The following is a 22,124-nucleotide window of genomic DNA, read 5'->3' as shown; positions in this document are numbered from 1 at the left end:
AATGATCAGGGATAGATCAAAAGGAAAGCACATACTGCAGTTTCAGACAAGTATACAGTTGGTCAGTATTCCTGCTTATTACCAGAAAGCTTTCACCTCAGCTGTGCCCTCAAAATGGGGGAGAAATACATGAGAAGCTGGTAGTAGAAAATATTTTTGTAAATTTCCTCAAAAGTGAGTATCAACCAGAACTTCAGTTTAGAAGGAATCTCAGTAGGTTGTCTGGTTTGACAGTATTAGCAGGGATAGACTTAAGGGCTTTTGCTTCATTGAAATCTATATCTATTTTGTGGTACTGACCATATTAACTCTTCTACATCAGTTCACCAGAACACCTATGTTTATTTCAGAGTACAATTTAAAAGACTTTTAGGTATGTAATCATTTAGACTTCAGTGTAGAGATATCACAGATATATTTTGTGGCGTAATTAGCTAAAACAACTAGAGAGGCAAGGAAATAGGTACCTCTGATACAAATGTGTACTAAAGATTCTAGGCATCTGCACCATCAACATGTGACCTGTCTCATGAGCACACAGTTTTCCCAAGTGTTTAAAGGGGGGGCATAATCCAGATGCCAATCCAATTTATGCCATTTTTTCCAGGTGTTGGAGATTATTTTTCCTTGTGCAGAAAAATACTAAATAGTCTCTAACAGCTATCCTAATAAGTCCCTTGCAATTTAACATTTGATGTGTAAATTTTTCAGAGGACCCTTGCTTGTATAAGCACTTATTTAGCTTTTTATCATTTAAAGCTTCAGAGATAATACACATTCTACTGTGCTTGATTCAGGTTTTTCCTTTGAGCGTGAAAATTACTTCCTTGCAGCAGCATTTCAGTTGTTGTTCTGTGAAAGTGGGCCAGATTCCTTGGTGCCATATGGGACTCTTTAGTGAAATTCTACTAATTTCGTTCAGCCTAAGTATTAAGGAGGCCATGAAGCCGGGGCCCACCTTGTATCTGAATATGCAAGGAATGATAATGACTGTGAAATCTCCTTTAGCTCAATGACATTCAAAGTCCTTGCTATCACAATGCCTGACCACTGGAGTTACTGGAACGGAAAAGACTGTTCTGTCATTTAATCAGCGCTTTCCACTCATTGGGATTCAGTCCCAGTCTCTAGTGAAAACGGTGCTAGGTTTGCTACAGCTTTAGGGCTGCAATAACTCACTTAACCGTAAAAAGGGGTGGGACAGATGAAGAAGATTAAGAAATGCAGTAGTTTGTGGAGGTTTGCTCATTTGCATATGTTTTCATCTCTCCTGTGGATGGCCTGGCATTTATTAATTTGTCCTCACACTAGAGCTTTTGTTTGTCACAGAAAGCCCCAAGATAGGTTTCTCATATTTGTCTCAAATATAGATACTATACCACAATTATAGATATTATATCAAATCAAACAAAGTATTGATTGTTTCCTATCATATTTGGGTGACCTCAGCTACTATGCAACAATTTTTGAAATGTGTTCTTTAGGCAGCTGTGTATCCAGGGGACTGTTGTACTTGTGGCTTGGCCTCTAAACACATTGTGTCTCCTTAACAATGAGATTTATATTGGCTGCATCCCAGAGGTGAATATAATGACCCCTTTCACCTTGTCAAAAGGGCAGCCTTGTCAAACTCACAGTAGTCAATATCCTACAGCGCATCCATTTAGCAAAGGAGCACTGCCCAAACTGGGACTCCAGAGTGCTGGTACTCAAATGCACAGGTTTGACAAAGACAAATAGCACAAGGCTATGCTAACCGAGCAAGGACAAAGGGACACTTTGCCTCCGCTGTGTGAGAAATTGAAGCCTGCTTAGATTTCTCCTGCATGCTTTTTATGATGTGAGGACGGTTTAATTTCTTGAAGTCCCTGATATATTATATGAGAAGTGGAAAAATATTTCTGCTCAATAATATACATTTTCTTTCAGTGTTTTGGTTTTGTTCACTTTTCTATTTTTAAGGAACCTGAAACTTTATATTTTTCATATAGGCAGACTGGAGAGAATTCTTAAATAATATAGTTCCTTTATAGATACCCCAGTGCTCTCTCCTAAAGGTGTTAATTTAATACCTTCTGGTTAAACTATTACAGCAGTGCTCAGGCAAAAAATGATCATATTATTTATGCAGACAATTCTGATTTTTCTGCTGACTCTCCTAATTAAAAAAAATATTGTGCTGAGAATGTCCCATATAAAAATTTGTAGCACATCTGAGTTCACAGAGCAAGATTTTCTAACTTTTAGAAATACCGTATTTCAACTAAAAAGTTTATTTTGTATTGTACTTATTTGAAGAAATAAATGCAAAAATTTGTGATGGAAGGGTCAAAATGTGTTTTCAATTAATTTTTGTGACCTGTTTATAAAGCCGTAGTCATTTTTGTGTATAATTTAAGTTTTGTTGATTTACATCTGTGGCATATAAGGCCTAGGTGTCCTTTTAACTCAGTTTGATTGTGTGAAGATAGTCATTTTTCAGTGTAAAGTTTTAAAATGTTCACTAATCTATTTAGAATTAGTATTGCATTTCCCCTTCAGGTCATAGTTTTCTGTTTGTCATTTTAATGCAAATCACAACAAGTAAACTTACTGGAGTCAGTGAAGTAAAATTTATATAAAATCACCACCAGTCCCCAATCCTACAAACACTCAGCATGTAGCTAGCTAATGGTAAGTCACATCAATTTCAACAGTACTACTAACAGTGTGCAAAATTAAGCACATTCATAAGCCTTCACAGGATCAGGGCTTCAGAGAGTTCACAAACTGGCCTTTGATGTTCATTTGTAAATCCCCAATATAATTAACAGGAGTTTACAGACACATCAGTAGCAGAGTATTTGCAGAGTATATTCCTGCTGGCCAAATAGTCTGCAGATGGAGTCCCAAAATATTCATTGACTTCCTGCTGACAAGAAAATTATTTATTATTACTACCTACATGATACAGTACTAACCTTGAAAATGTATTATATTCTAATGAGGCCAAAGGCACTTAAATTAACAAACAATCACCACCTCAAAATGGTATTAATTTAAGGAGACATTACCACTACCCGAAACTTAGAAATTTTTAGACTCTTTTATTCTGTCCCACGGTGGATGAGAAAAAGCCTTCCTGAAACCAAAATAATGCTTAACATCCTGAACTCTCTTCCTGTTTCTACAATAGGAACTCAGCACCCAACTACACATGAGGACAGAAGGACTAAGTGGGAAAGAAAGAGCAAACTTTTATTTCAAGGAAAGATAGGATCACTGGATATTTTACTACTTATTTTCTCAATAGAAAAGTAATTAAAGACATTTAAGAAAATGTATTTACAGATGTTTTTCTGATTGCTTATGGACTACATCCTGGAAAACAAAGATTTACTAGCTGCTTTCTTTTTGATTTGTCCTGTTTACCTTGAGACCTTGCTTGCCTTGCTTGGTTTCTGCACTGGAAAAAGAAAGGGCACTGGAAGATGGGAATTCTGCTCTGTTGATTTTTAAAAATGTTCTATTTTTTGATTTGATAGAGTTAATGGAATGGTGCGGTCTTTTTGATTTAGGATGAGAATAATGTTAATAACAAACTAATGTTTTAATTATTAGTTGAACAGTGCTTACATGGAACCAAGGACATTTCAACTTCTCCTGCTGCACTGACAGCAAGGTACAGGGAGCTGGTAGGGGACACAGACAAGGCACCTGATCCAAACTGCTTAAAGGGAGATCTTGTACCATGTGGCATTATACTTAACAGTAAAACCTGAGAAAGTTATCTGGGGAATCTATCTCTGGTTGGTGAGTGGATAGGCATCGATCAGTGGGTGATGAGTAATTGTTCTGGACATCACTCTTTTCTGTATAGTCTTTTATCATTATTATTACTATTATTACTATTTTCTTCTCCATTTCTGTTCTGTTAAACTGTCTATGTCTCAACCAATGGGTTTTGCCTTCTGGTTATCTCTCCCCCATCCCACTGGAGAGGAGTGAGAAGATGGCTGTATTGTGCAGAGCTGCCTGCCAGGTTAAGCCACAACAAAAGACAACAGATTAATCTGCATGTGTTGAGTGAACCATTGAGCAGAATGCAGTTGTAGTGCTGCAGTATGGGACAACTGAAGCACTTTTTCAAAGACTCTGACAAGACAATTGTTTTTATTTTGATAAAGCTGATAGGAAAAATTGTGAGGAAAGGTTTTAGGAAAGAAAAGGTTGATTAGGATAAAGCAGTATGTATATCCAAGGACTTATGCAAAAGACACATCTGATCCTGATGTTTTGGAAGGGGCAAAACATAATATGCAGAATAAGCCTCTCAAGGATTTGTGGGGAAAACATAGTATTTTCTATCAGTATATATTCATAAAAATCTTTTACTATTTCCATGCTTTGCTCTTCACTGACTTCTGCAAACATTTTGTTTCATCTCAGATCAATGTCTTTTAACCAGAGAAAGCATCAAAAATTCTTTAATTGGCTGAAAGCCACAACCACCACCATTAACCGAATAAGTCTATTTTGGTTTAGCACTGAGTCTGGACCAAGCTGGTTTATAAGTACAAAAGCAATGTAGTTTTGCTTGCTAACATTGAAAAACTTCATTGTGTTTCACTGAAGTACATCAGGTCATCCAGACGAAATACAATTGAAGTTAACATTTCATGTTCAGAATTAGAAGAAATAGATTTTGTATTTTGTTTCTGAGTCTCAAATTCAGCTGCTGTTTTAGCTACAAAGATTGACATAATGACTGTTCAGAGAAGGCAGCATGTATTTTTTTTGCTTATGGCACAGTGTGAGAAAACAACACCTAAGGGTTCATGGTTAGATTTTCTACAAAGCATTCTGGAAACTGAAATAATAAAACTCTCATATAGTTAAATAGATGTAAATACATGCTCACTTTTTCTTCTTTGAGTATACTTAAATATCTGGGACAAATGAAAGAAACTGCTGTTGAGGGTTTTGTTTTGATTTGTTTCATTTTGTGTTTTTTTTGTTCTGTTTTGTTTTGTTTTGTTTTTCCCAAAAACATCAATAAACCTGAATACTTCACAAATACAGATGTTCTCAATGGAAAGTTGTACTCATCATCCTTCAAGGTAATTTTATTCTCTTAAAACTTTGTAGTAGGTGATTGCGAGGCACCCCATCGGGATGTGACGCGTCAGGACCTCCCCTACTCTGTGATGGATGTATGGCACATGCTTTAGGGGCGTAGACGAAGCACACAGGGTATATAAGCTAGGTTTCACGTGTAATAAATGCCATTTTGCTGTTCATCATATTGGTGTATACATGCAGTTATTTGGTCCTGACCTGGTTAGGGTTAGTAGCATGGAAGGCAATGCAACAAAAAATCTTTATTTTCTTTAATTGAAACATAAATACAGGAGAATTTATCCATTTTCTGTCTGTTTTCCACTTATTTTAACAACCACTATTGTGAAAAAAAAAAAGAAGTCTACATGTAGCTTGATTTTTGACATGAGAAATTTTAGAATTGGTAGTCTGTTGAATAATGTTTGAATGAGCTTTTGTGTTATGACAGGATCCTAAATGTTAACTCTGTAATGGGTGTCAGGAGATCACCATATGTTATATTTTAATTTACCCTTGAGTTTCTAGAGCTTGCTGAGATGTTGGTTGAAAGGTCAAGGCTGTGCTTAAAGAGAAATTCAAATAGATACAACAGAAAAAGTATAAATTATCTTTGTTAAACATGTCTAGAATGCCATGTGTAAGTATGATTATTGTATCCAGGAAACATGAAGTCCTGTGAGGAACAGCTAGCAAGAGTGCGGTATTAAGATCTCCATAGTAAAGAAGATTAACGATGTCAAAAGATATTCATGAGGATGCTGATGATTTCAAGCCTGGAACAGACACTGTCACTGATATAGGGATTCTCACTGCATCTGTCCCAGATTTTTCCTTTCTAGAATGGGAAGGCACTCTGTCCATTCTACCAAGTCCTCCCGATTATGGAATCATCTTTAACATGTGTTATGATTGGGACTGCTTTGCTTTATTGTCCTCACAGCTGTGGTATAATAAAGGAGATACACTTGGACATCTCTAAATACATAATTTACACATCTTATTACCTCTTTTCCCATTCTGCTGCCCTCCTTTTTTCCACTCTTTCCCTGTTGCAGCCCTGTCCCAAATAAAGAACATCCCTCATATTTTTGTTTATTTTACACCCTTTGAAATTAGTTTTGCTACATCCGTATCCATATATGGCATTTTTTAGACTTCTCTACCTAGGTAATCATATGTTTTTACTGATGTGGCTATTTAGGTACAGTTAATCTTGAAAGGCTCTTCTCCTTTATGAGGTCCCCTAGTGATGCCTTTCAGTATCCTGTGGTGTTTAATCCTTTCTCACTTAACTCCCCATTAATTGTCTGTGAGACCCAGGCATTCCTCACAGTGCTGTCTGTAACTTTTGGCAGGTTCTGACAGTGTTTATCTGTCATGTCTGGCAATTTCTCATGTTTTTCATGTTCTGTTCGGTCATCTTAACCTTGCATCAGAGATTATTCAGATGTTTTGTTGTCTGCCAGCAAACCTAACAGAAAAGGAGATGAGACTTGACTTGTTTATCTTTGCAGTATGAAGTCTGCGGCAGAGTAAAAACTTAAAGATATATATTTTATAAGTGCTGCCTGTAGGGCTAAACCAATCAAAAAGAATAATTTTAATAAATGAATGGGTACTGCAGCAACTGAATTTGTGCTTAAATACGTCTGGCACCTAGATATCACTGTGATGCACAAGAATGATAAGCTAGATCAGTTTAAACTCTAAAGTTAAACTTAACTAGACAGATTTTCATTAGCAGCATCCTTCATGCTAATAGTTTCCTACTCATTTTTTATCATTAACACCAGACTTTTGAAACAGTTGGTCTTTAGGAGCCTCATGCTACACATACTGTGAATATTCCGTGAGGAGTACCATGGTGCTGCTGCCATACCACAGATTCTTAAAGCAGGCTCCAAAGCATTTCTGTGAGGGAAGCTGAGGTAGGTAACACATTTCTCCCCCCAGTTATAGATCTGTCTCCTTTATAAGATGTGTGATTTTCTTGACACCTCTGAGCCTTGGGCTTCTAGCTCAGATGCAGTTTCTGTGGGATGCTCACAAAGGTTGTCTTCCCTTCTGCGACAAGCATTCCTTCCTCCAGCCATGCTCTTTCCTCCTTGCTCTTTCTTTCACACCTTTTCTGAAAGGCTAGAAGTAGTAATTGGCAATCAGTAGGCGGACTTTAGACCTAAGGCTTCTGCTTCTGCTATATATCCATAAGTTAAGCTCCTTAATACTGCTGAATTTGAAACTGGGTACCAAGCTTCAATTCAAATTGCAAGTTTTCACAGAAAGTTGTTAACTGTCCTTAAAGAACGTGACAGATTTTACAAAGTCCCATCAAGAGCTTTTTTCTTCTTTTTTTTCTTTTTTGGCTACTATATAAATTGTTCATATATTAGAAAAAAACTTTGTTAATACTAGGCAGTTAAAGTAAAAGGAATCATTTTCCATTAATCATAGAGATATAATGGTAAGACAAAAATATTTTATTAATAAACCAGAATTTCAAAATTATATGAGGAAGCACTATATTGCATGTTTGTTTAAAGTGCCCACTCTCAGTTCACTTCTCAGTTCAGGAATTTACTTCCTATTTTATCATCCAACAACAATTTCTGTCTTGACTTCTAAAATCTCACTGACATCACTTTGCTTTACCTCCAATTTAAGCCATATTTATGCACTGTGTTTTTAAAATAAAATTCACATCTGAAAAAAAAAAAAAGGACAGGAAACAAAGAATTTGAAATTAAAATTAATTCACCATTAATTCCATCAAATGTTAATTTAGAAATCAGTGGATAAGGTACCTGCTACCTACTTGAAGAACTGAAATAATTTCTAGTAGTTCATACAAAAGCTGCATTACTGTTGACCACTCTTTTACCTCATGAAAAGTATAATAATTACAGAATCAAGGGGGTAGAAAAGGCCCTCAAGAAATAATCAAGTCCAGCTCTCCTGCTAAAGCAGGTACCCTATTAATAGGTCACACAGGTAGGCATCCAAATGGGTCATGAGTATCTCCATAGAAGAGTTGTCAGTGCTCTGTTTCCTTTACCATAAAGGAGTTCTTCTGCATGTTTATATAGAACTGCCTGCTCTCCATTTGAGAAAGAAGCAAGACAGACATGGGGCTTCCAGTCCTGTCCCTGCATGTAGATATGCAGATAATGAGGCACAAGATATAAGAGCCGCTGCCTAACAAGGCTGCTAACAGTAGTAGAAAACAGAGAGTATTTTGAATTTTATTCTACTGCAGTCCCTTTCACTGATCAGTATGGCTGTTCAATGGCTGACTTGTCAACGTAGAAAGTGAATATATTTGAAAGATACATTAGATAAAATTCATAACATAATATTCATAACATAATTTCCAAAGCTAACTTAAGGATGGGAGAGAAGGAATGATTTAAGTAAATTTTTATAAAATTCTTCAGGCAATTAATATATCCCAACCACAGATTTAAAGATTCTTCAATGTAACACCAGAGATCATAAGTTGTATGTAGCATATTTATCATGCTATGCCCATGATGAACAGGATGAAGCAAGCATATTAAAGGTAGATTCATAATTATATCTGGGGAACTTTGCTAATTAATAAAATGGATAGACAAAATTTGTATTTCATTAGGGTGAGATGCATTGGTTTCCTCCTGTGGTGCTCCATGATCAAAATATTATACTGCAGTGAGCTATTTCCTGTGCATCATGTTGTGATGTTGTGATAAGTCACACAATAAGCAACATGATAAAATAATTTATGATCATCAGAACAGGAAATATCACTTGAGGAATTCTTGTATCTAATGGCTCATGAATGAGTTCATGAATGAGTTGCTCTCAGACTTTCAAGTTGGTGATGTTACTGATGTTATATAGTCAGCCTTCCCTTTCCTTCCCTCTCAGAAAATGAAAGAATAAGATATCTAAATGAACATACATAGATGGTAGAATAATTATCTTCTTATTGGGTGGATTGTATAGTGTAAGACTTATAACATTATCTTGTACAGTGCATTAATCAACTAGTATCTTAATGCATGAAGATATTAATGAAAGGTGAGCAGCTGTATACAGATAAATAGACAGAAATGTAAAGATCTATTTATGCTCAAAAGTCTGTGTTTATACTACACAGTTAGAAGTATAAAAAAACAAAATATGTTTTTATTGAAAAACTACAGCATAGAAAGAAGTTTAGGAAAACAATGTGAGTTTATTGCCTTTTCTTTCTGTCCTCTAAAAACACAAAACAAACAAACAAAAAAAAGCCAATGTTTTCCTGTAGTTAACTCGACATATGAAAGAAAACTTACCTTGTTATTATATCCTGTATAAGAAAACTATCCAATGCTTTTATGCATGTGTGGTGTGTACACTTGTGTTTCTTTATCATTTTATATTCATATACAAATATACAATTCTTTTCATTGCAAAGCTTCTCTCTGATTCTGCCTCCCATGACTACTGGATCTTTTTGCCTAACTCATGTACTCCCTCTATTTTTCATACTACTGATCTGTTCTGAAACCTTTTTTTTTTGGGGGGGGGGGGGCATTGGAACGAAAGAAAATTGAATCTGTTTATCAATAATAAAAGACAAATTACAGTCTTAAACACATCTCTCCCAGTTCTTCTGAACAATGCAACACTGACATTACTGTCAATAGCATGCACTGAGTTCTTACTTTCTGCACAAGTAGCTAAAGGTATTCAGAATTTCTCATGTGTGGGTTATCTTTTCCTTTATTTAAAGAATATATATCTGTACGTACATTTTCAGAAATCTTTGTTCTCTTTGTGCTGAATGATATATAACAATGTTCCCAGTGGTGAGGTTAACATAAATCAAGAACTAACTGTGAAGTGAAAGTTGAAATAACTATAGAGGTTAAAAATACTTGAAAGAATCTTTACTATTTGGATACAGTATTAATACAAAACAAACTTATCTTCATTTCTACAAAGATCATTTGATAAATCCAGGGGACAACATAAACAAACTATGCTTAACTGTGAATAGTTAGTTATACACTATCTTCTGTCAGTCCAGAACTTTTAGTCTTATCAAGGTTACCACTGTTTCTGTTTCTAAATAGTTTATTTAAAATCAATTGTGCAGCTTAAAAAATATATAATGTATTCCATTGCAATATTGTGGGAGCAAGTACTGCATGTTGTTTCAGCAATCTGTGGGTTAGGTGCTCCTTTCTCCAAGATTTTGGCCTTTGTTCCTTTCCAATTTATGCCTCATGTATTCTTCATCAGACATTTTTGAATAGCAGCTTCATAGGTGTAGAAACAATGTGATTTCATGCTTTAATAGATATAGTCCATCTGATGTTTAAAAAATATATGTTAAATCTGGCACACTATACAGATAATTTTGTCTGATTAGCTAGAAAATCAGATCAGGACTTAAATATTTGAAAGTAGTTAGGAGTCTAACTTTTCTTGGAACCATTTTTCCTTTATTGAAATTTTCTTGCTGTTACTGAAAGCATGTATAAGTTTGTTAAATGCCAAAGAAAACAAACAATGGATATTGGGTCATTTTGTGTGGTTCTGTAAACTGAACTAAACTAGAAGTAGGGGATGGCAACTTTGTCCAGCACACAAACCTAAGGAAGTATTGCCACCCTTCTACAACTGTGAAGAATGGCATTCAAATTTTTTTTAATTTTTTCATTCTTCTACAAAGTACATAAGCTGAAAAGGTATCTGAAATGCTTGCAAGTCTGCAGCTGAAGAATTCCAGCATTAGCCTGTGGGTGGTATACGTAGTTCTGATGCTAGTTATTGAAATGACATCTACAAAGAAAGCTTGCAAGATAAGCAGTTGATGATGTCTAAAACCAATCAATCAGGCTTCTTGAATAACTAAAAAAAAAAAAAAAAAAGTCAGCTGATTCACTCAGTGTATTAGCTACTAAAATGCATCTGGGGATTTGGATTTACAGGCAATATATCCCTTCAAGACTCAGGAAGAAAGACGCCATGGAGGCCAATTAACCTAGGAATAGATGTTAATTCCTTTCAGGCCTTGTAGAGGGACAACATCACAAAAATACGTGGTACAAAAGCACTTTTGATTTCATTAAGCTGCTTTTTAAAGTAGTTCTTAGACAGTCATAGCATTTCAGCACTTTACATTTCTACAGTGCTGTACAAAAAGCTAATTAGGCCTCAGAGTAGATTGCTGATTTCCAAACCTTTCAGGCAGAAAAACTGAGAAGTACCCAAGTTCAAACTCAATGCCATCAACCAAATCAGGATTACAGTTCTGGAAGGGCTATAGTCATTTCCTCATCGTGTTTCATCCCATATAAAATAACAGATTTTTGTACATGGGAAACATTATATTTACTGGACAACTTTTCAAGATCATTCCACATTAAAAATATATGTATATGTTTTACAGTTGTATATTTCTTCTCATAACTTGATTCAAAGTAAAATCCAAAACACGTGCAGTGTGCTGTATTTTCCCACTCATAGAAGTGATAGAGTACTGTATTTTTGTTTGTGTTTGTTTAAAAACACAGCTGCATCACCATATTTTATAATCAACTACAGCTAATTTGTTTGGCAGGATCTTTCTTCTGTAGCTACAGAACTTTTTTTATAAGTCTCTTGCAATATGATTTTCCAAATATCAATAGTTTTTTTATTATTACTTTCACACTGATAATTAAAGTTATTAACCTTTTTTGCCCAATGGCAGCATAATAAAGAAAGAATAATAAATCTCATTTGAAAACACTGAGTCCCAGATAAAAATTAAGAAAATAAAATATGCAGTCAGCAAAGAGAATAAAAGATCAAAAATTGTATTCCTCTGACTTGTGTATACCAAATAGCCTAGAATAAACCAGTTGTTCCTTTTAATACCCCTGTATATGATATGTTAAATTTTATACACAAGGATTCATTTTATAGGAGTCTTTGATAATGTATAATACAATGCCCGCTATTTTCTTGCTGTCATTCCCCCTGCACCAGTCTGTACTTCAACTTCACATTTATAAATTGGCTTCTCTTATTTTCAAAAAACTAGGGGTAAGTTTATAAGAATTCTAATTTTACCAGAAGTTTTACTGAAAATCAAATATCCTGTGTTTTTCCTTCTATGTAATGTTATTTCAAATAGATATGGTAAATCCTTCAATCTCAGCACCGAAGTTTAATGAAAACGGAGAGTCAAAGCAAATGCACTATGTTAAATCAACATTCATGACAAACAGAGAAATGCTACTTCTATATATTAACTGTAAACAATTAAAATATATGCGCAAATATTTAGAATGTTATTAAAGAGTGAGAAAGTATACCTCTATTGCCATAGAACTATTTCATTGTTATTCTAAAACATAAAAATAATGATTTAATATCTAATTTTTTCCTCAGCTGTAACTCCACTTACTTCAATTTACAGCTTCCATGGAATTCACATTTGGATCAAGACATATTCACAAGAACCATATATGTTATTCTTACACATTAGTTTCTTTCTTACTTCAGACCAAATGAATCACTTACAAAGTAAGATGTAATACCTGTTCCCATGCTGAAGATGCAAGAACTTCACAATTTTTAACTCAGAGTTTTTTTGTTTGGTTTGTTTTTGTTCATCAATCTGTAAAGAAAGTGAGAAAGACCTTTTTCTGAATACTTTTTTTTTTTTTTTTTTTGGTTCAAAGCTTGCTTTGTGAATTCTTTTTGGTGATAAGACTAACTGACAACTGCAATTTATCTAGGAGGGCGAATGATGGGTGTCACTTTGCTTTCTGCTTATGATTGCAAAGATAAGCAGAAGAGGGACAAGCAGTTTATTTGGGGATGTGACTTGAAGGAGCCGAAAAATGCAAAAGGTGATAGTGTTGTGCATGGCAATGAAGGCACCATTCCCTGCTGGGGAGTGTTGGGCCAGTTGTGTCACTCTAATAGCGAGAAAAGAAGAAAAAAAAAAGAAACTGAGAAGTGGGGAATAAAAGCTCACCACTAAACTAAGGACTTTGGAGAGAAACTCCCAAAGAGAAGAAACCTTTGACACAGGAATTCCCTAAGAGGAAAAATCATCCTAGAAAAGAACCTTTTGGGGCCTGCTTGCTGCTATGGTATGAAGCTTCCTGTGTTTCTCCTATCCCCCACAGTGACCAAGCGAGGTCTTGGAATCAACAAACACACTACAAAAAACACTGGACCCATGTTGGTAACTATCTCCCTTGATTTCTACAAAGACTCCTTGCTTTATTTCCTCTCCCTTTTTCTATCACCTGTCTTCTCTTCCCCATATCCCTAAGCAATTTGTAATAAAGTGTTCAGGCAAACATTTGATCCATTGTGTCTTAATTTCACCATCGGGTATACATATATCAAAAAGAACCTTCTCCCCCTCGTGTAATTGGAGCAAGACATGAAGCTGTGAAGACAAATTCAGATTTTGAGTGTACTGTTGGATTTTCATCTGTATTTGTGAGGACTGCTTGACTACATTGTGTTCCTCTTATGGAAAAAGGATATCGCTGAATAAGGAATTGGGTAGATAGTCACACTTGGAGAGTCGCAGACAAGGGCTCAGTGTCCAAGTAGAGACTGGTGACGAGTGGCAATACTCAGGAATCTGTGCTGGCATTAATGTTATTTAGCATCTTGGTAGGTGACCTGCACAGTGATTAGGATTTAGTACACCCTTAGCAAGTCTGCAAACGGCACCAAGCTGAGTGGTGCGTTTGATACACCAGAGGAAAGGACTGTGATCCATAGAGACCTGAACAGGCTTGAGAGGTGGGCTGATTCTTTACATCCTATTAAGCTTACTGTGTGGAGTGCTTATAACTTTTTTTACTTCTCAGGATAAAAAGTTATATCCTAACTTGATTTTCTGTAAATGTTTCTTCTGGTACGTATAAGAGGAATTTTCAAAAAGGAAAAATTACCAGAGAAATGCAACTAGCACACATTTCTGACTTTATTCCTTTGAGAGAGATGACAAAATTTCCTTCCTATTCTACAGTTTTCTTCCTGTTAGTGAAGAAATGAAAGGAGAAAAGGAACAGAACAAAACCTTCCCATTCGCCTGAAATGTCTATACAGTGTAAAATAATGTCTCTCATATACCACAAGAACAAATTTTAATGATGTATCATTTTGTTTACTTTAAAGTCTAATCTAAAGCATCTAGCCTAAAACAGTGTCAGGTAACAAACATTTTTTTCAGGCTAATCACAGAAGTCATAAAGCTGGTTGCCCATTCTAACAATGTCTTTCTTCAGCTGGAAATTGTTTATTGGGGATACAATCAAATACCTTCACCAAGAAGAGATTATCCTGAGCTGGAAAGAACATTATCCTGACTTTCATAGCAATCTGACAGGAACAGTGCTTCTCTTCATGACCTCATGTCCTGTGGTCTGTCGTGCTCTGAGCTTTCAGTACCAGATATCACAAAAGCGTCTAGAAAAGTATTTCTATCACATCTCTTATCTGCCCCAGCACTTGCCTCATCTCTATTTCAGAAAAAAAGAGATTGCAGAGGTTCAGGAAGGGGTAGATAATCAGAACAGAACAAGAATATATCCACCTAGTTGTGCTTTAGGGAAAGCTTCACTGAATTTGGTGGCAGAAGTGCTGAGACATGAGACTTGATAGCTCTCATTATCTCCGTACTGTTCTGCACATCATTTTATGAATCTGTATTAATGCTGGCATGAAGAGAGTAGATGAACACAAGGGCTTAAAAACTCAAGAAAGGAAAAGCAAATAATTATGCTTAAATGACTGCTTGCAGAGGCTTCTTAACAGCTCCCAAAGATTCAGTATAAAGAAACACCTTACAGCTTGAAAAAATAATAATTAAAAATGATGCAGAGAGAACCATGACTCTAGATGAATTGCTTTAATATCACTTTCAAAAATTAATGTTCAGAAATCTCACCTTAAATATACGGAATATTTCCAGATATAAAGCATGTGAATGTAAAACAGATTAATTACAGAATAATTATCCAATAATTATAGACCAATTAAACAGGGAAGTTCAGAAGGGAAAAAAAATGTAGCTATCTCACAAGAGAAAACACTAGCTGCATCAAAGAGAATCCATAAAAAATAATCTTTTATGTAAAATATGTTTAGCATTAAAGAAAAATTTGCAGCTACAACACTATAAGAATTGACAATTATTGTAGACTCCTCACCCATTAATTACTTCAGTGATGAGCTATGAAGGCCGTAGAGTGCGAACACCTGGATACCGATCTAAAGATGTTGTAGAGCAGCTCTTGTCCAGTGTTAGAGGAGGAATAAGAAGTGTCTATTTGGTACTTGTCATAAATGTTTCCTGGGGCTAATCAGGGAATTAATCCTTTACATAAGACTGCACATCCCCGGCTTCATATTTCCCAGTTCATTGCAAGGGAGTTGGATTAAATGACCTTTGTAGGTCCATTACAACATTAAGGGTTCTATGATTCTATACAGAAGTGAAGTGGATTAATTATTATTTTTTATTTATTATTTTTATTATTTATTATTTTTAATTATTACTGTATTAATAAAAAAGGTGATAAAACGCATAAATGGTTCAGAAGGAAAATTAGATACTTTTTTCATTCAAGAATTTTCATCACATCTTGATTGAATATTTTTGAGTATAGTGTCCCTTTCTTTATCTGAATATATTTTATTGCACAGTAGGCAGCATGTTTGATAAATACTATTCAATGAATCACTGACCTTTTTTTTAGATTTTTACTTGTATTGTACTGTATTTCAAACTATTCTACAGAGTTCTGTCTTTCTGTTTGATTTTAATTAATAAATACACTTGTATACAAGGCATAACAGGTTTTTATTAGTTTATAACATTTTGAGAAACTGTTTAAGAAAAAGGACTTTGAGATCATGTATCCCTGAAATTCTTAAAGAAAACCAAGCCAAGGCAGCCAAATTTAATATTGTTCACGACAGCAACAGCCCTGATTTTCCAATTATTTACAGAACTGCAATTCTTTAAATTCGCTACTCCTGTTAAAAAATAAAATACTACTAATAATAAAAAAATAGAATATGCTGGTTACCTTTTCTAAAACTGTTCAAGAAAACTGTATGATTTCAGAAAATCAAAAACAATTGGATTGCAATTCTTATTTGTCTCTTTTTTTTTAATCCCCCAGATACTTAATTTATTTCAGCCGAATTTAGTAGTGAAAGGTCCGATTTCTTTTGTTTCAAGCTATATATTCATATATAAGCACATGAGTAAGGGAAAAAAGCCCAGTCAAGAATTTCTATTGCAGAAAAGACCATGGTTTACAGTCAGTTGGCATTTGATCAGTTCGTCCATCTGGATATTCCGTCAGAATAAAAACATAAAAACTACCCATTCAGCTTTGGCTTTACACTGGTAATGGCTGTGTACTGTTCTTTCAGTCTCTGGAAAAAAGAAAAGGAGCTAACCTATACTGATTTGGTACAGAGACCAGAAAAGTGAACATAGAGTGATGGAACAATTGAAGGAAAAAGGAATAGGCATTTAGAGACAGGTCTGTAGGAAACCAAGCACTACAACAACTTCATCTTATTTGTTTCTATTTAAATTCCAAGTGGTAACCTCAGGTGGTAACACTCCTATCAAATTAGCAATAGTAAGATCTAGAAAATCTTCTAGTCATATTCACGAATGAAATAAGCTAATACTTGCTGTGGAGCAACACACTTGAACGTGTTTGTTATGCAAAGTCTGTTGAGATTGTAAATCGCGGTGTTATTTACTAGCATTCGATAATTATCACTAAGATTTAATGGAAATCAATACTACTTTCAAGCATTGAAAAACCACTAAGTTCTAGTTCTGCATTTCACTTCATCATGAGCAACTCACATCAATACGAATTTTAAAAGCAAATGAAAAAAATAATTAAGTATCTTTAATATGCACAAAAGGAAACAATTCAATTTCTGTCATTTCTGTTGTTTATCAACAGTCTTTCTCTAACCTGTAAGTAGGTGCCTTCAGTGTTCTATTAGTACTTTTTTTCTAAATATTTTTGAAGTAATTAATATGAGTACAGTAGTTGAAAGAGCTTTCCATCACCAGAGCAGGGTTTTCCTCTCAATACTTATGAATTACTCTCATTAACACTAATTGCATTTACAAGGCAAGAACAAACCCCAGAGCATAAACTAAACACAGTCCAGCCAACTTTACAGAGATCAGTTCTATCACTGAATATTTTTACTGTACTTCCTGAGAGTTTTAAACACGTTTTAAAATTAAATGGAGAAGAAAAAGAAAAAGAAAAAAAAATAGAAAAAAAGGAAGAAAACAGAAAAGGAAGAGATTAAATTTATGTAATTTGGTTAATATCAAAATTGCAAGTACAAAGTGACCTTTTTCGGGCATAGGTGTTCAGCAATCTGACTTCAGAACACACATACACACACCTCACCAAAACTTCTATTATGAATGTGCTAACACAAAAACTGGGAATTTTGCAGAAATCCCATAGGACGTACAGTCCTGTATCACAACAATTTTTTACAGTTTGTTACTAAAAAATACTTATTTGAAAAATGTGAGCCAAGTGTGTAGATGGATATGTATCTTGTTACCTTTCCATTTTGATACCAGAAAAATTATATATTTTAAAACTTGTGGGATTTGTCGTGTTTTTAGGATTCTGAATGAAGAAACTTATTTTTCAAAGACAGAACAATGGTCTAAATAAGCTTCCTCTGTATTTTGTACAGTGTATTCTTACCACAAAACCCATGCCAAACCCTAATTTCATTCATAGTAGAAAATACAGTTCTGTTCTGACAGGATGATTTTTGTGTCATTAGATTGCCATCGCACATAAATTGAACACGTATTAACCCTGCCACTTGGCAAGAAATTCCAGAAACACCACTGAAGTTGTTCTCAGGGCATAAAGATAAACAGATGGGTGAATATTTGTAAAACTCAGATATTAGAAGTTATACTGGTTCTGGATGATTTGACAAGGTGTTATCTTTTCTATTCATTCCCACTGAGTAAGGTTCAGAGACTGTGTGCTTTATGCAGCATTAACTGAATCAGCTTTTATATTTGTTATTTTAGAAAAATAATGCATATACAGTAGAAATGACTCAGGGCTATGTTTATGTGTTAAAACAAAAGAGACCCATTTCTGTGAACCCTCCTCTTTTCATTAGCAGTACCATGTTCCTGACAGCTTTCAGCTTTCTGTTCTCCTGAGAGGTTTGTTTTGAAGTCCACAATTGGAGTTATGCAATACCTACTTACTCCTTTAAAAGTACAACAAATGTTTTTTAGAGTTGTTAAAAGACGAAATAACTGTGGATGAGACAGAACTCTTGGTATGACCTATTTAATGAGGAAAATAGCTAATCAGTTTGTTCCAGTTGGGATTTCCAGGCGGCAGGAAAATGTGAAGGGAACTGATCACCACCAACATGCTGAGATATTATGAACAGAATTTGTCAGGATACAATATGTTTGCAAACATTAAAAAAGAAGTAAAACTATGTAATTCATATGTAAGTGCTTTTGTGTAATCTCTGGCAAGCTACTAAATAGCACAAGAAAATAGATTTCTTTACAAAAAAAATACAAATTTTAATTGAGAATTTGATTTGTCAATGTTAAAACTATTCAGAGAGGAAAAAATCGAATTTACTTGCACTGCCTGAAATTGTTTGAAAGAAGACTGAATGAAGTTAATGCTTAGAAAACTTTTTCATTTCATTTTCAGAGAAATTTCTTTTAATTTTGAAATCCAAAACATTTCAAAAACTTTTGACTTAATTAAGAATTTTCTTTAAGTTCACTTTAATTTCATATTTTGGTCCATTTTCTTTCTTTTTTTTTTTTTTTTTTTTTTTTGTAAGGACATAAATTTTGTCAGTAAATAAATTAAATGTCTAAGAAATTAAATGGATTGGAAGCACTGAATCCTACTCAGCTCTACTCACTCTATCCTGTACTTTTTTAGCTCTGTGTTACAAATGTTGGCAGAAACTGAATGCAAAAATTCCTGGACCAGACATATTTCAGAGAAAAGAAAAAAAAAATACAAAAAACAGCATGACATTTACTTTCATCTATTGTAAACCAGCTTATTTTTTCTTACTTGTGAGGAATGATACTGATGCAGTTGAGGATACAGCCAAATACATTTAATAAGATTAGTATTTAATATGATTGGTTTTTAATTTCTCCTCTGAGCTGCATTTAAGTTTCTGAATGCAGAATTTGTCCCAAAGTACATGTTATTCCCTTTGTGGATTTATCTACTGCTTATTATTCACAATTTGTATAATAGCCTAGGATGTGTCATATTACCCAGTGTTTGAGATCTAACCCACATCACACATGAAAGTTAATCTCCTTGCTAAGAAATACCCTAGCTCTCAGAGGTGCATGTCATCTTTCTTCTTCACTTAAAAAACAAATAATGAGGTGGGCAAAAAAGGGTGAGTGTTTCAGAGGCCACGCATTCATTTGCATGTTTAAGTGAGATAGGCTTAGTATGTGGAAACTGAGTCCTGCTTCACAAAAACAACTTTTATTTTGCAAGCAAAAGAACTATAGATTTTTTTTCTTTTTAATTGGCTCTGAGAGGGAGGTTGCTGTTTAACTTTAGACAAAATTTTAGTAGTAGGAAATTTCAGTATGCGCCTAACTAATATGGGTAATCTCCCATATTAAAAAAACAATGAAAAATTGAAGAACAATGGGAAGTGCTGAAATGCACCATACTGTTGTTAGCAGTCATGTGTAACACTCATTTGGTGATCTGAAGAATGCAGATGAACTCAAGCTAACCCACAAAAACAGTTCCATAAGCCTTAACTTATAGGAAAAAAAGGTTATGTGGGGAAGCCTCCTGTAATACTTCCATTATCCAAAACATATGTGATTCTTGTTTTAACACCTTTTTAAAACAATAACCCTTCTAGGTGTCATGCTCAATAAAACACTTGTATGCCAGAACTCAAGATGAATTAGAGAAAGAAGGAGAAATAAAAGCCATACTTTTTATCATTACATTTTTATTGAAATTTAAACACCCAAGTGAAACAGATTTACATAAAGGAATTTGACCTACACGATATACCATACATGATTGAAAATCACTTTGCTGTTCTTCATAAAGTCTCAGCTTGATTGGCAGATACTACGTAAAAGTAATAAGTGAGCTCTGCTTTCATTTAAATTTGCACTTTCACATGTCAAATAATATTATATATTTTTATTTAATACTTTAAAACAGCAAGAATGTTAGATCAGTATCCTTCTAAAGAATAACCCAACATGTGCCAAAAGAGTTTTGGATTCTTTACTTAACCCTTCATGTAATAATATTTTCAGAAAGTTAAAATCTAAGCAGAAGTAAATGGGGATGATTTTGTTGAAAGTAATGGGGATTGGGATCATAATTTTAAGGTGAGATTTATTTACTTAACTAAATCTCCAAGTTGAAGAATCTGTAGACTTCAAAGGAGTTAGGTGTCTAATTTCCCAAAGTTTGGGAAATCTCTATTACTAACACAGATATCCAAATTATAAAACCTATTACACTTTTGTCATCTCTGGAGTATGGAAAATGGGATTTTGTCCTCTTTTTATCCCACTATTATTTTCAATGTGATACGTAGAAAAATAAAAATTTCAAGTTTCCTTCAACATAGAAATATATATTTTTAAAAGTTTCCTCAAAGTATCCATTCACAGAAATCTTCCTTCATCTAGAATTTTTCTATGAAAGATAAAATAAAAAAGATAAGGCATAATCTGATGTTTATCTGCAGTCTAACAGCAAAATTCAGTTCTTTCTCCATGTGTGATATAGATAAGTGTCAGAGAAATGTTAAAATATACTACTAATCTGTTACTTGGCTCTTATAAGACTTCAGTAAGTAGCTAATATCAGGATGAAAACTGAGCAAGGAATGACCCAATACACTGATATGTATTGGAGGTTCTGCTAGGTTTGAATATGTGCAGAAGACAGTATGCCATGTACAATCAAAATAAAATAGGTGTCTCAAAAATAGTTGCAATGAATGAAGTGCAGCAGAAGACTTCAGGCATAATTCTGTGGGGACTGTACAAGAATGTTTTCTATCTTTTTTTTTAACCATTTCTGAATAATGGTTTCATAAGCTGGCTATTGAGTAGTGAATAGGTTCTTTGAATCAGAGAATCACAGAATCATTCAGGTTGGAAAAGACCTCTAAGATCATCTAGTTCATCTGTCACTTGTCACTGAAAGGCAGTCTGTAAAAAACAAAAAACTATTCCTAACATCAGCAAGGAATGGGGATTTTTAACAGAATAGTGATAAGTGATTATCCTTCAGTAACAGTAAAAAACAACTTCATTAACTTGAGTAAAAGAAAAAGAGGAAGATATAAGAAATCTGATGATAGTTTTTTGAGATGAGAAGGGGAGGGGAAAAGTGAAATAAGAGTGAAACAAGAGAAAGGGATGAACCACAGAAGAACTAATAATTTTTAGGGACATTAGTGAATTGTGTTGGTCAGACTGAGAGTAATGCTTTCTAATTTCTTAGAAATGAGAACAGATACAAAGAGCACAATTACATTATTTGATAAAGCAAATTCCCAGCTGCGTAACACTGTTTTTCCATATGGTCATAATGATTAGCTACGTATTTTCAGCAGCAATGAACAAGAGCCTTCATGCTTGTAAAAATCTGCATCATGGGAGGTGAGCCTCTGTTGCTGTTGCCACTGCTGAAATGCTTCACTATGTTCACATCCACTGGTTGGTCTCCATAAAGTGTTCAGCAAGTGTTGGTGAGGGTCAGTAGGTTCAATTTTTTCCACAGGGAGGAAGTCCATGCTGCACGTGAACAAAATGTAATGTGTATTGGAAGGAAGGTTCAGCCTCTACTACCATATCACCAACATCCACCTCTAACATCGTAGGCCAATGTAAGAAAATGGGAGGCATTACTGTTGGAGCAGTCCTTGTATATAAGACACGGACAAAA

Source organism: Lagopus muta, chromosome 2 (assembly GCF_023343835.1).
Source record: "Lagopus muta isolate bLagMut1 chromosome 2, bLagMut1 primary, whole genome shotgun sequence".
In the NCBI taxonomy this organism is placed as follows: Eukaryota; Metazoa; Chordata; class Aves; order Galliformes; family Phasianidae; genus Lagopus; species Lagopus muta.
This window is presented reverse-complemented; position numbering follows the sequence as displayed.